This window comes from Chiloscyllium plagiosum, unplaced genomic scaffold, assembly GCF_037043375.1.
Source record: "Chiloscyllium plagiosum isolate Xiang-an unplaced genomic scaffold, Cpla_swu_hap1 HiC_scaffold_18, whole genome shotgun sequence".
NCBI lineage: Eukaryota > Metazoa > Chordata > Chondrichthyes > Orectolobiformes > Hemiscylliidae > Chiloscyllium > Chiloscyllium plagiosum.
Genome location: NW_028270156.1, coordinates 106,016,101 through 106,028,315, shown reverse-complemented (window position 1 = coordinate 106,028,315; position 12,215 = coordinate 106,016,101). Strand labels below are relative to the sequence as shown.

General features: G+C 45.6%; 1 non-coding gene across 1 annotated transcript; it reads right to left on the bottom strand.

Annotated features, from left to right (window-relative positions):
* Nucleotides 1-10,845: 10,845 nt before the first annotated feature.
* On the bottom strand, nucleotides 10,846-10,927 carry trnal-uaa (transfer RNA leucine (anticodon UAA)). Its single transcript has one exon. It is a non-coding gene; the product is annotated as a tRNA-Leu (tRNA).
* Nucleotides 10,928-12,215: the final 1,288 nt, after the last annotated feature.

Sequence of the window (12,215 nt, the reverse complement as noted above, 5' to 3'; positions counted from 1 at the left end):
AATCTGAGACACAATTTTTATGCACAGAAGGTTATGGGTGTGCGGAATAATTTGCCAAAGTCTGGTATAGTCACAACATTGTTGCCAGGTTTGGAGAGTTTAAGGTAAGGGGAGAGGCTGAACAGGCTGGGGCTGTTTTCCCTGGAGCGTCGGAGGCTGAGGGGTGACCTTATAGAGGTTGACAAAATTATGAGGAGGATAAATAGATAAAGTCTTTTCCTTGGGGTCGGAGTGTCCAGAACTAGCGGGCATGGGTTTAGGGTGAGAGAGGAAAGATATAAAAGAGACCTAAGGGGCAACAATTTCACCCAGGGGGTGGTACGTAATGAGCTGCCAGAGGAAATGGTGGAGGCTGATACAATTGCAACATTTAAGAGGCATTTGGATGGGTATATGAATAGGAAGGGTTCGGTGGGATATGGGCCAGATACTGGCAGGTGGGGGAAGATTGGGTTGGGACATCTATTCGGCATGGAGGTTTGTATCGCTCACTGATCTAACCTGAACAACTTTGCCCATTTACCCAGTCTGTCAATATCCCTTTGTAATGTCAGGGTCTGTTTCCATGCTGTAAATCTCGATGACTCTATTTAAAAGGCATCTGGATGGGATGCAGACAGGGAGGGTTTGAAGGGGTTAGGGTCAAATGTTGGCAAATATAACTAGATTAATTTCAGTTATCTGGTCAGCAGGGACGAGCTGGAATGGAGGGTCTGTTTCTGTGCTCAGCACCTCCGAAATCCTGATGAAGGACTTTTGCCCGAAACGTCGATTTTCCTGCTCCTCGGATGCTACCTGACCTGCTGTGCTTTTCCAGCAACACTCTGATTTAAGCTCTGAAATGCACTCTTTCAGAGTTCCATCAACCTCATACCATGCACTTGAAGGCACTTCTACTGCCTTCCGAAAATACACAAAGCCAACACACCAGGATGTCCCATCATATTAGGCAATGGGATCCGATGTGGGAACCTCACTGCCGATGTCAAATGCATCTTGAAAGCCATGAGGCAGGGTACCCCCAGCTTCTGCCACGACAGAACATTGGGACACAGGCAGATTTCAACCTCACACCTTCAAGGCTGAATCTGAGCTGTGGTGGCATCTATTGTTAAAGATTTACCTGAGAATTTAGCTATTTTTACATACTGTTTACATATGAAAGAATAAAATCTAACATGGTATTTCTAAAAGTATACAGACTGAACAGACAATGCACTTTTATTTTTAAATATGTCATTTCAGTGGCATCACCCTGTAATCTTTTGCTATAAATTCTGTGTCGTATGATGTTAGGCTCCACAACCACCTGATGAAGGTACAGCGCTCCAAAAGCTAGTACTATCAAATAAGCCTGTTGGACTATAACCTGATGTTGTGTGATTATTTAAATTTGTCCACCCCAGTCTAACACTGGCAACTCCAAATCTTTATTACATATTGTTTACACTAACTCACACGCAGTTCAGGTCAGTTTAGCACAATGACCCTGTTCCTCTTGTTGTGAGGTTCCCTGCGTATATTAACAGAGTTAATGGACCCCGAGATGATGAGAACATTCTCCTTATCCTCTCAGTTTAAACAGTTGAACATATCAGTTTGAAGCCAGTGGAAGAGGAGATTGTATTTTTCTGTACAATTTCAGTGCAGAAAGTTCAGCCATAAACTGTCCTCGCAAAAGTGGGGGTTGAATGCAATTCTCACTGAGCAACATTAATATAGCAAACACAATTCCGAGTTACTGGTATCAATTGGTTAAGGAACTGGGATGAAAAAAAACCCACTTGTGGTGTGGTGCCGTGACTCAGTTTGTTCACTTGCCGACATCATAAACAGCCCACCAAGATTTCACATCGTAGTGGTGCCTGTGTATTTTACCAAATGCTTGGTTGTTTCAAAATCTCCCAAGTCAGTGTTGCCCGTCAGTCAACCATGCGTCCTGTTTGAGCCTCAGCCTGTTTTGGTGACCCTCGTCTGATAGGAGAAAGTGAGTACTGCAGATGCTGGAGATCAGAGCTGAAAATGTGTTGCTGGAAAAGCGCAACAGGTCAGGCAGCATCCAAGGACCAGGAGAATCGACGTTTCGGGCATGAGCCCTTCTTCAGGAATAAGAAGGGCCTGAAGAAGGGCTCATGCCCGAAACGTCGATTCTCCTGCTCCTTGGATGCTGCCTGACCTGCTGCGCTTTTCCAGCAACACATTTTCAGATTCGACCCTCGTCTGTTCCCTGGTTTAGTTCCTCCAGTGGATATTGTTTCTTCCGAACTATTAATTCAATCTGGAGTTTCCTTCCTGCGTTTGACAAGAACTTCTGCTTGTACTCCTCCTTTATTACGCCTCGTTCATTTCCAGTTTGTTGGGAATAACGAGGTGGGCCAGGAGACATGGCAGGCTTGCCGGGGAATGTTGCAGTGATGGCGCAGACACCAATAGCTGTTCACCCTAATTCTCTGCTGTCAACATTCATTCATTCCACACCAACAGGAAATACTTCATTGCACTCCTGTCGTTGTGGTTCGCACTGTGAGTGCGGTTTCTTTCCTTGTGGATTATGAATTCTATTTAGAACTCGAAAGGATCATAATATTTGGAGGAAGGAATGACTCCTCAACTCAGGCATAAGTTTAGGGAACTTTATTCGGAGAATGTGAGCCTAATCCCACACATGCTACCGAGAGGGCAGAAAGCCTGTTAGCTGGTCCACTCTCAATTTGTCTCCGAATGTCAGACTTTTCAAAGAGCAGAAATGGGAAATGAGGAATATGGGCAGACCGAGAGTTCGAGAATGTGAAAGAGGGTCAGGTGCATGCACAGAGAAAGAAAGAAATAGGGAGACGCATATTGAGGGAGATACTGAAAGAACCAATTCTCCAATCGACATGGCTGCTGACTGACAGAAACAAATAATAAAAAAAGGTAACTATTAAGCACAGCCTTTCACCATCTCCGAGCAACGGAAGGATTCTTACAGCCAACAAAGTCATTTTGAATTTTCAACATTGATGGTTGTAAGCTAATGAAAGATTTTGGTAAATATCCTGACAGGGAAAACTGATCATTTTACCAAAAATATAATACAGAAATGTCTAAGTAACCTCGCTCCGCCGATATGAAGCATTAACTCTGTTTCTCTCCACTGTCGTACTAAGTTTTTCTATCAAACCTTGGTTTTGGTTCCGATTTCAAACATCTGCAGTCCTTTGTTTCATGTTATTCTTAACAACGTTTGAGACAAAACCAATGACCTGACGGCTTCAGAAAATCGGTCAGAAATACTGTTAGCAAGATATCTTTGCAGAACGCATCGCCCATTCCCTGACCAGGAATCATCCTTTCCCCCTCAGAAAATGCACCAACTCCTAACTGTGAGATTAAAAGGGAAGGCAACAGAAGCTGACGCATTTATTCTCAATGAAACCACTTATGCATTTCATTTTGGTTCATTTTCGCTGCACATTAGTTTCTCGTTGTCTTCGAGGTTTTTTTAACACAATAGGAAAATACCATTCGGCCTATCGTGCAGTATGGCTCATCAGATAGCCATCTGTTTTCGATCCAGTGTCCAGCTTTGACAGGATACTTTGTGTGTTCTGTTGTTTTCAACGCAAAATTCAGAAAAAGATTATCCCTGCGATCTTAAACGAGACAACAATGGGAGTGAGTTATATACCGTCATACTGAAGTAAAATCCCCTCGAGCAACCCGTTCACATTTTCATCCATAGAGTGAGTCACAGACACACGTGCCCGGAGGTGGGGGGAGGAGGGCAGAGGTTTCGGGATTATACCAGCTCCTTGTGCTTCAGTACTGCTCTCCATCGATTTAAGACCAAGCCCCACCCTGCCCCCTACACCCCACCCATACACACACACACACACACACACACACAGAAGTTTCTCCGACAAAAGGCAGCTTTAGGCGCAACTAAAGTCAGTTTTACAGACAATGAGAGACGTTGCGTTGAGCTGGAATTTAAAATGGACAATTGCCTCACATGCAACTTTCAAATTTGAAAACACACTGATCCAAAGTCTGCAGCTCCTGAAAATCTGTCGCACATTGAGGTGCATTACTACCAAATTCGAGACCCACTGATCCAATCCCTGCAGTACATTGCACACAAATCAGGAAGGATTCGAACCACCAAAAGTCAGAAGCATTATCCATTACGTCACTGGCCCAACGGCAGCTGGAGGTACGACAGGTAGTCGATATGAAATTGAAACATGGACATCGGGGTAAACAGTATTCACAAGGTGAACAATCAGTAAAAATAATTATCGTCACTGTTTCACATCGGATATCCCACTTCGTGAAGCAATGTCTTTCAATAGCCAAGGAAACATATTTGCCCTCAGGTACCTGCTTCCGGGTCGCCTGAGCCTATGCTGGAAGTTGCCATCGTTTTATTCACAGTCAGTCCGCGATTTTTTGATTCACTCCAGTGAAATATCTTTTCATACCTTGCATCATGACCTTTTCCAGTCAAGACCCTGAGCCAGTCCAGAGAGAAACCTCTGTTGGTTTGAATCCCGCGATGGAGAATCAGACGAGATGAACAGCGCCTTTTAGTGGTGGAATCCCTTCAGTGCAATCTCACGCCTCAAAACCTGTTCTGTACATTCCTGCATTGCACCGACTGACCAACATCAGATCACCACAGCTCCACTTTCTTTACTTTGAAACCCAAGGCGATCATATGAAGCGTTTGCAAAATTGAAGAGAGAAAATTTGTTGCCGAAGGTGGTTATGAAGGGATGGACAGGCACAAGGGTGTGTACAATTCAGGTCGCTTTGGATACTGTCAGCATTACCGGGGGCCCGTGCTGAGGAGTCAAAGTTTGTATCGTCCAGACATGGATATAGTTCCAATTAAGGGAATGAAGGTTTAATTCTCTTCATGTGAATTGTCTGACTGAAAACGCATTCCTCGTTTCACACAGCAGACCTACCGGGATCCCTCCAGAATCAGCCCAGTGATTGCTTGAACCATGTAGAAGGACAATGACAGCGGACAGATACGATAGTGACGCCTTCAAATCTCCCTCCAATCATCTCACCTTCCTGAGTTGGAAATATGTTGTGTTCCTTCAGTGTCTCTGGGTGTAAATCCAGGAACTCCCGCGCTTGCAGCATAATGACTGTACCTCCGTGTGAAGGAGTTCAATGGTTCACAAAAGCAACTCATCTCCTCCATCTCTGGGGGATTTAGGGATGGACAGCGAGTCCTATTCCATTGAGTGATATCTTTATTCCAGGAATGCGTTCCTAAATGTGGTAGGTTCCAATAGGTAGTAAGTTTGGAAGTGGAGCAGGGAAGTGAAATTGACGTGAATGACAATGAAGACTGGGAGGCATGAGGCAGGAAGGGAGTCTGCATCTGGTGGTGCAAGGCTCAGTGTCACTGCTAATGGGTTAGCCTTTACTGCAAACTGTTTACATTGGCTCACACACGATTCCTGGTCAATTCATGGCAATGACACTGTTCCTCTTCGTGTGAAATTCCCTCTGTGTGTATTAAAGCCGTCAATACGCCCCAAGAGGATGAAAAATGTTCCCTTTGGCCTGTCAGCTTAAACAGATACAAATATCTGTTTGAAACCAATGCAAGAGAAGATTGCCCTTTTATGTGCCTTTGCATTGAAGAACGATCAATCGTGAAATGTCTGGTTTTGCAGAAGAGGGGTTTGATTGCAAATCACACTGAGTAATATTGATACAGAAATGTATTTCCGAGTTACTGTGGTCATGTGGTTAATGAACTGCACATATGGACGTTGCTTAGTTATTTAAAACCCCTCCTTGGTAAGCAGCTGACCATAGGGTCCAATCGCAGTTGCGCCCGCTTGTTGTATTGAAAGCTCGGAGGTTCACCTTTTATAAAGTATCGTGTTGCTGATGAAGCGACTCAGCATCCTGCCTGAGTTCGAGCCTGTTATGGTTTGGCAAACCCACCCCTTTTTCCTGGTTTAGTTCCAGCAGTGCATGTTGTCCTTCCTAACCAATACGCCAACCTAGAGTTTCTTACTGCTGTTCCAAAAGCACTCCTTCTTTTCCTCCACTTTTATTCTCCCTCCTTCATTCCAAGTTTGGTGGGAATAACGAGGTGAGGCAGGAGACACTGCAGAAAGGCCGTGGAATGTTGTGGTCATGGCACAGAAACCACGAGTGGATCACCCTCATTCTCTGCTGTCGACATTCATTCATTTTACAGCATCATTAATGTTTCCACGTTCTCCTATAGTTAGTTTATTTTCCTTTGGATAAGAAATGCAACTTTAATTTCAAAAGGGTTACAATGTTTTGAGGAAGAAATGGCCCCTTGTATCACATCCAAGTGCCAGACGTATTATCCGTAAAAAGTGAGCCATGTTGTGCAGTCTCCTGCCAGGTTCCAGAAAACCTGTCAGCAGCTCCATTCTCAAACTATCCCCGAACGTCAGGCTTTTCATAGAGTAGGAATGGGAAATGAGGGATATTGGCAAAAAAAGGGTCAAAGAATATGAAAAAGGGTGAGGTAGATACACAGAGATAGAGACAGGAAATTAGAGGCCCATCTGGAGGTAGACACTGAACGAATCAGATCTCTGGTCGACATGGCTGCTAACTGGCAAAAAATAAAAGATTTTGATAACAATCCTCATTCGACAGATAAAACTGACCATTATCCCGGCATTGTGGTCTAGAAATGAAGAACTAATCTGGTTCTGTCGTTGTGTATCATTGTCTCTATTTCTCTCCACAGATGTTGCCAGGATTATTCAGTTTGCACGTCAATTCTTGTTTTTGGTTCAGATTTCCAACATCTGCATCTCTTGGTTTTCTGTTCAACTTTAAAACCGATGTTCTGCCAACTTTGGAAAAGTGGTCAGAAATATTCTTACCACGATGTGTGTGCAGAACAAAGCACGCATTCCTTGACCGGGAATAGAACCCGTGTCACGGCGGCGAGAACGCCAAATGCTGGCTACTAGACTACAAGGGAAGGCAGAAGACGCCCTTACATTTATGCAGAAAACTGAATTAGTGACTGTATGAGAGCATGAGTCAAGCAGTTCATCTGAGGATGTAAATCTTCTCATTCCTGTTGTTGACTGAATGAGCGGTAACCATGCCTTCTGCTTGGACACTCGAATATGTGAACTGCTCCAAATCATGACTGAGATTTTCTGGTTTTGGTTCACGCAGGTTTAGAAATGCTCGGGTCCAAATGAGGCGTTTCAGAGCCTACTTTGGGATACATTTGACAGAGATGACATCAGGTAACCAATGTTCGCTGTGACCCGAGCAAATGAGAGCTTACCTTGTCACTGAACCAGGATGCCTTCACATGTAAAGCAAATGCGATAGTTTTGGTGCAGAAAGGATCAGTGCTGGTAACTGTACCCTTAAAATGGACGGCGGGAGAAGATCTACAATTCGACTCATATCGTCGACCCAGGAGGAGAGAAACTTAGTTGAGAGTGTGGTGCTGGAAAAGCACATCCGGTCAGGCAGCATCCGAGCAGCAGGAGAACCGCCGTTTGTTTTCGGAGCGTTTCATCATCTCCAGCCCTCACTTTATCCGAGGAGAGAAACTGAACGAAGTTTGACACAGCAATTAATCGTAATGGTATTCCTTTTCACCACGGCAGCAGATGTGGGCTCGCAAATTCAAAGCCAGGGTTGCTGATGAGAACAACCAGCAGGAACGCTCCATTCCCACCAATCCACCTGTCCCAAGGGAACAAAGTAGCTCCTGCCTGGTTTGAACTAGAGATGTTTCGGGTGTGACCCAAATGGAACAACGAGGTCACAACCGAGCCACCGAGCCAGCTGCTCTTTATCCAACACTGACATTTCCGTTCCGAATAGACCAATGTTGGCCAGGGTTATTGGCATGATTGAAAAAAAAGGATATCACGTGAAAATGCTCAGGAAATACTGACAAACAGGTTGCCAGGTTTGCCGAGTTTGGAATGTAGGGCGAGGCTGAATAGGCGCGAGCAATTTTCCTTGTAGCGCCGAGACAGAGGAATGTTCATAACTGCACTCTTAAAAAGGATCGCCAGCAGGGCTGTAGACATCGCCACATATTCACAGCCACAGCGCAGTGACATTTGAAAAGAAATTCACGCAGCAGTTATTTGGTATGATACTTCTTTCCACCACTAGAGTAGTGATGGGCGAGTAAATGCAAAACAAGGTTTGCTGATGAGGCTGCAATAAAGCCCCATCGATCACCATCTGGAAAACTGTCGCCCTTAAAGCGGGAACAACAATATTTCTGCTCAGCTCTGAACGAGGCCACTTTCTGCAGAAACTGATGCTTCTACTCTCCAGAAAGGTATCAGGGCCCGCCGACTGCATTCTTGAAAATAGTGATTATCTGTGCTGGAAACATCCACCTATATTCTGAACAATGAAGAATGTGTATCGAATAAAACCGTACACGGCAATTAATTGGACTTGCATTCCCTTTCACGACAACGGCAGGAATGGGCAGGGACATACAGAGTAAGGTTTACTGACCAGGTCAGAAAGCAATTACCTTCATCTATGTTCACACACAAGCCAATCGTTTTTACTGCCCGGATATTTGAAGGACCGATCCTTCCCATGGGAGGTGAAGGTGATAACTGCTCCCCTGCACAAACACAGTGGGGCCAGAGACCTGATCGAGCTGTCCCGCAGCGGTGATTGCGTTGTTCAGAACAGATTGGGTTTGCCGTGCGGGACTGAAACTCAGCGCGATCACCGAGAGACACGGTGTAATAGCCGCCAGCAGATGTGAAGGGGTTTGGGGCGGATGAAGACCCAGTCTGGGAAAAAAGACTGGGTCCTAAATTCAGGGGGAATGAGTGTTACAGGGAGAAGACTGGAGAATGGGATTGAGAGCGATATTCGCCATGATCGAATGGCAGAGCAGACTATGGGCTAACCGTCATCCTATACATTCCGGTCTCTGGGCATCTGGTATCTAAGGAAATAGAAACAGAGTTAATTGTTCATTTCCAAGTTCTTCGGTCATAAATGGGCAAAGTGAGAGATGGGACAGATCTGATACAAATTTAAAAGCTGGGAAAACGGTTGGAGAGGAAAATAAAATACAAGAGAATAAAGTTGGAAGCCAGAAGATAGTCAATAAAAAGGAAGACTGTACAAATCCAGAGGGAGATGGGTATGCAAAAAGAAATGTCACGAGTCCCGAAGTCTTAACACTTTTCCTTTCCAAAATGCGAGCAGACCTGCTGAGATTTTCAGCAATTTCATTTGTTGGTTCCGAAACAGAAGATGGGAGTGATCCTGGACCAATCAGCTCTTCCATGCTCTGGGGATGTGAGACTTACCCGTTCACACAGATCACTTCTGTCCCACTGTGAAACCTCACAATTCTGCCCCACCCCCACCCCTGTTACTGACAATAAACTGTCCATTACGTGAACCACCATGAGCACACAAGATCATTTTCCGTGTGAATTGTGAAACGTTCAGGCGAGTTCCCCTCGGTTTCCGTCAGAACGGTCTGAATCACTTCATTTTGGTTCAGGACCATTTGACATTGAGCAGTCACTGTCAGACCCCGTCCCCCCAACAAGTAGACATTTGCGTTCTGTGTCTCTGAGCACTCTGTTTGGTGGACGTTTGGAGTGGAACCTGACGTTTTGAAAGAGACACAATTCATCGTATATTCGGCCGCACTGATAAACTTGTCTCTGGCACTTCCAGGAAAGTGGAGACAGCTTTCACTCAGAAACCGATGTGTGATCAAACACAGTCGGATCCACGTGTCAAAAACGACCCCTGCACTGGGTTGCAATCCCTCAAGTGGAGCAGAGGGCTGGATTTCTTTAAAGGACTGAAAGGGCCCATCGTGAGGCTTGAACCTACGGTCCTGAGATTAAGCTTCTCATGCTGTACCGACTAAAGTAGCTGGGCCTGGCTCACGATTAATTAGTGTGTCATTTCATACTGAGCATATTTCACCTGGCATTGTAATTTGCAAGGATCCAGTTCATTCCTCCCAATCACAAATGTCATCATCCACACTTTCCATTTCTCAGCTAGTATTCGTTCAGAACATTATTATCTATTTAGCACTTGTCTCTGGATTTAAGATTCAATATAAATATTTTCATCTTTTTATCCTCATCTTTAGGTGGCCGGAATGATTCCCAATCACTCTGGCAGACGTTAAATCAATTGGGAAATTCCCTAAGGAAACGCAATCACTCCTGTTTCGGGTGGAAGGAATCCCACCTGCTGCCGAGACAGAGTCCTCACAGTCAGCACTTTCTCTATCCTTCCTGCCAACAACTTTCCCCACTTCTTATTTGCGAGACAGGAGTTTTGTTTATGAAACACTCCAAGGACAGGAACAATCTTCTGAAGCCGTTCTCAATTTAAAGTGGAATTGTTGTCCCTCTGACACGGGAAGAGCCGTTCCTGGGGAAGGATTTTCCATGTACTGTGTCCCAGGGCTGAGCAGGAAGCCGGTGATTGAAGCTGCAATAGCCGCTTTCTGTTGGCAGCGGGGCCTTGGAGAGATTGGGGCCACATCTAGCGGCGGGCTCTGCTGAGTTCTCGTGGTTGCAGTGTCGGTCTCAATGCTTGAACTGAAATCATTGAGGCTCGGTGCGAAGGGCAGGCTCGAACCACCAAACTTGCAACCAAACGTGCTGACTATTTGAGACACAGAAACTGGCACCAAAGTTTCCACATATTCATCGTAAAGCAGTGCAGATGACGGGGTTCCACTGTTTTCAGCGTCAGTCTGGATTCGAGGCCTGACCGGCTGCAAACACAACAACGAAAATGTACAGGGCCTGCTAAGTTTCGCTGCCTGCAGAAGAACAGCCGCGATCTTGGTAGCGTTGGGATTCGAACCCACGACTTGATAGAGACTGGAGCTTAAATCCAGCGCCTTAGACCACTCGGCCACGCTACCCTACAGGCAGAGAGCGCTTAAAATTGTCATTACTAATGTTTCAGCGTCGCTTCACTTCAGCACTAACAGATCGTGCATTCAGTAACGAACGTGGTGCAATTTAGAAAGTATTTGAAAGGGGTTGCAAGGTTTGCACTGTTTGGACAATAGCACGAAGCTGAATAGGCTTCGACAGTTTTCCCTGGGGCTTCAGGGCTGAGGAATGGCCTTCCAGAATTTTAAAAAGTCATGAGGCAGACGGTCAGAGAAAAGAGTCAGGGAGTATTTTTTACATAAATTCATACAGTTTTTGAGCTCAAGATTTCTACATGAATGAATGCAGTTTTTGAGCAAAGTACAAAAACTGCATGCAAGTACAAATTCACCCACAAAATATATGTGTGCATGTGGGTCTTTGTCTGTCTGTGTGGGTGTGTCTGTCTGGGGTGGGGGTTGTGAGTGTGAGAAAGTGTGTGTGTGTCTGTGTGTGTAGTGAGTGCAGAGTGTCTTAAGTCTGTGAGGGGGTGCATGTGTGAGTGTGGGAGTGTGCGTGTCTATAAAGCTGTGCATGGGTGTCTGTGTGCGTGCCTGTATGTCCCTGTGTCCGTGTGCGTGTGCGCGTAGGAATATCTCTGTGTGTGTGTGTGTAGTGCAATGGTGATCACCTGTAAGTGACATGAACCCAAGGTCCCGGTTGAGGCCCTCCCTATGGGTACCGAACTTAGCTATCAGCCTCTGCTCGGCCACCTTTCTCTTCTGCCTGTCCCGAAGTCCACCTTGGAGGATGGTCACCCGAAGGTCCGAGGCTGAATGTCCTGGACCGCTAAAGTGTTCCCCAACTGGGAGGGAACCCTCCTGTTGTGCGGTGCCCATTCATCTGTTGTCGTAGCCTTTGCTCGGTTTCCCCAATGTACCATGCCTCCGGGCATTCTTGCCTGCAACGTATAAGATAGACAAAGTTGGCTGAGTCACATGAGCACCTGCCAGGCAAAAGGTGGGAGGTGATCCAATGCGTAATAGTGGGATCCATGTCCACAATCAGACACGTCTTGCCGCATGAATTTATGTAAAACTCCATTATCTCACTTTTTAGATTAGAATCAATCTAAACATCATGGTATAGACAGAGAACACAGGGGTGGATTCTGGATCAGCGGTGCTGGAAGAGCACAGCAGTTCAGGCAGCATCGAAGGAGCAGCAAAATCGACGTTTCGGGCAAAAACCCTTCATCGCGATTAAAGGCAGTGAGACTGAAGAGTGGAGAGATAAACTAGGGGAGGGTGGGGGTGGGGAGAAAGTAGCATAGAG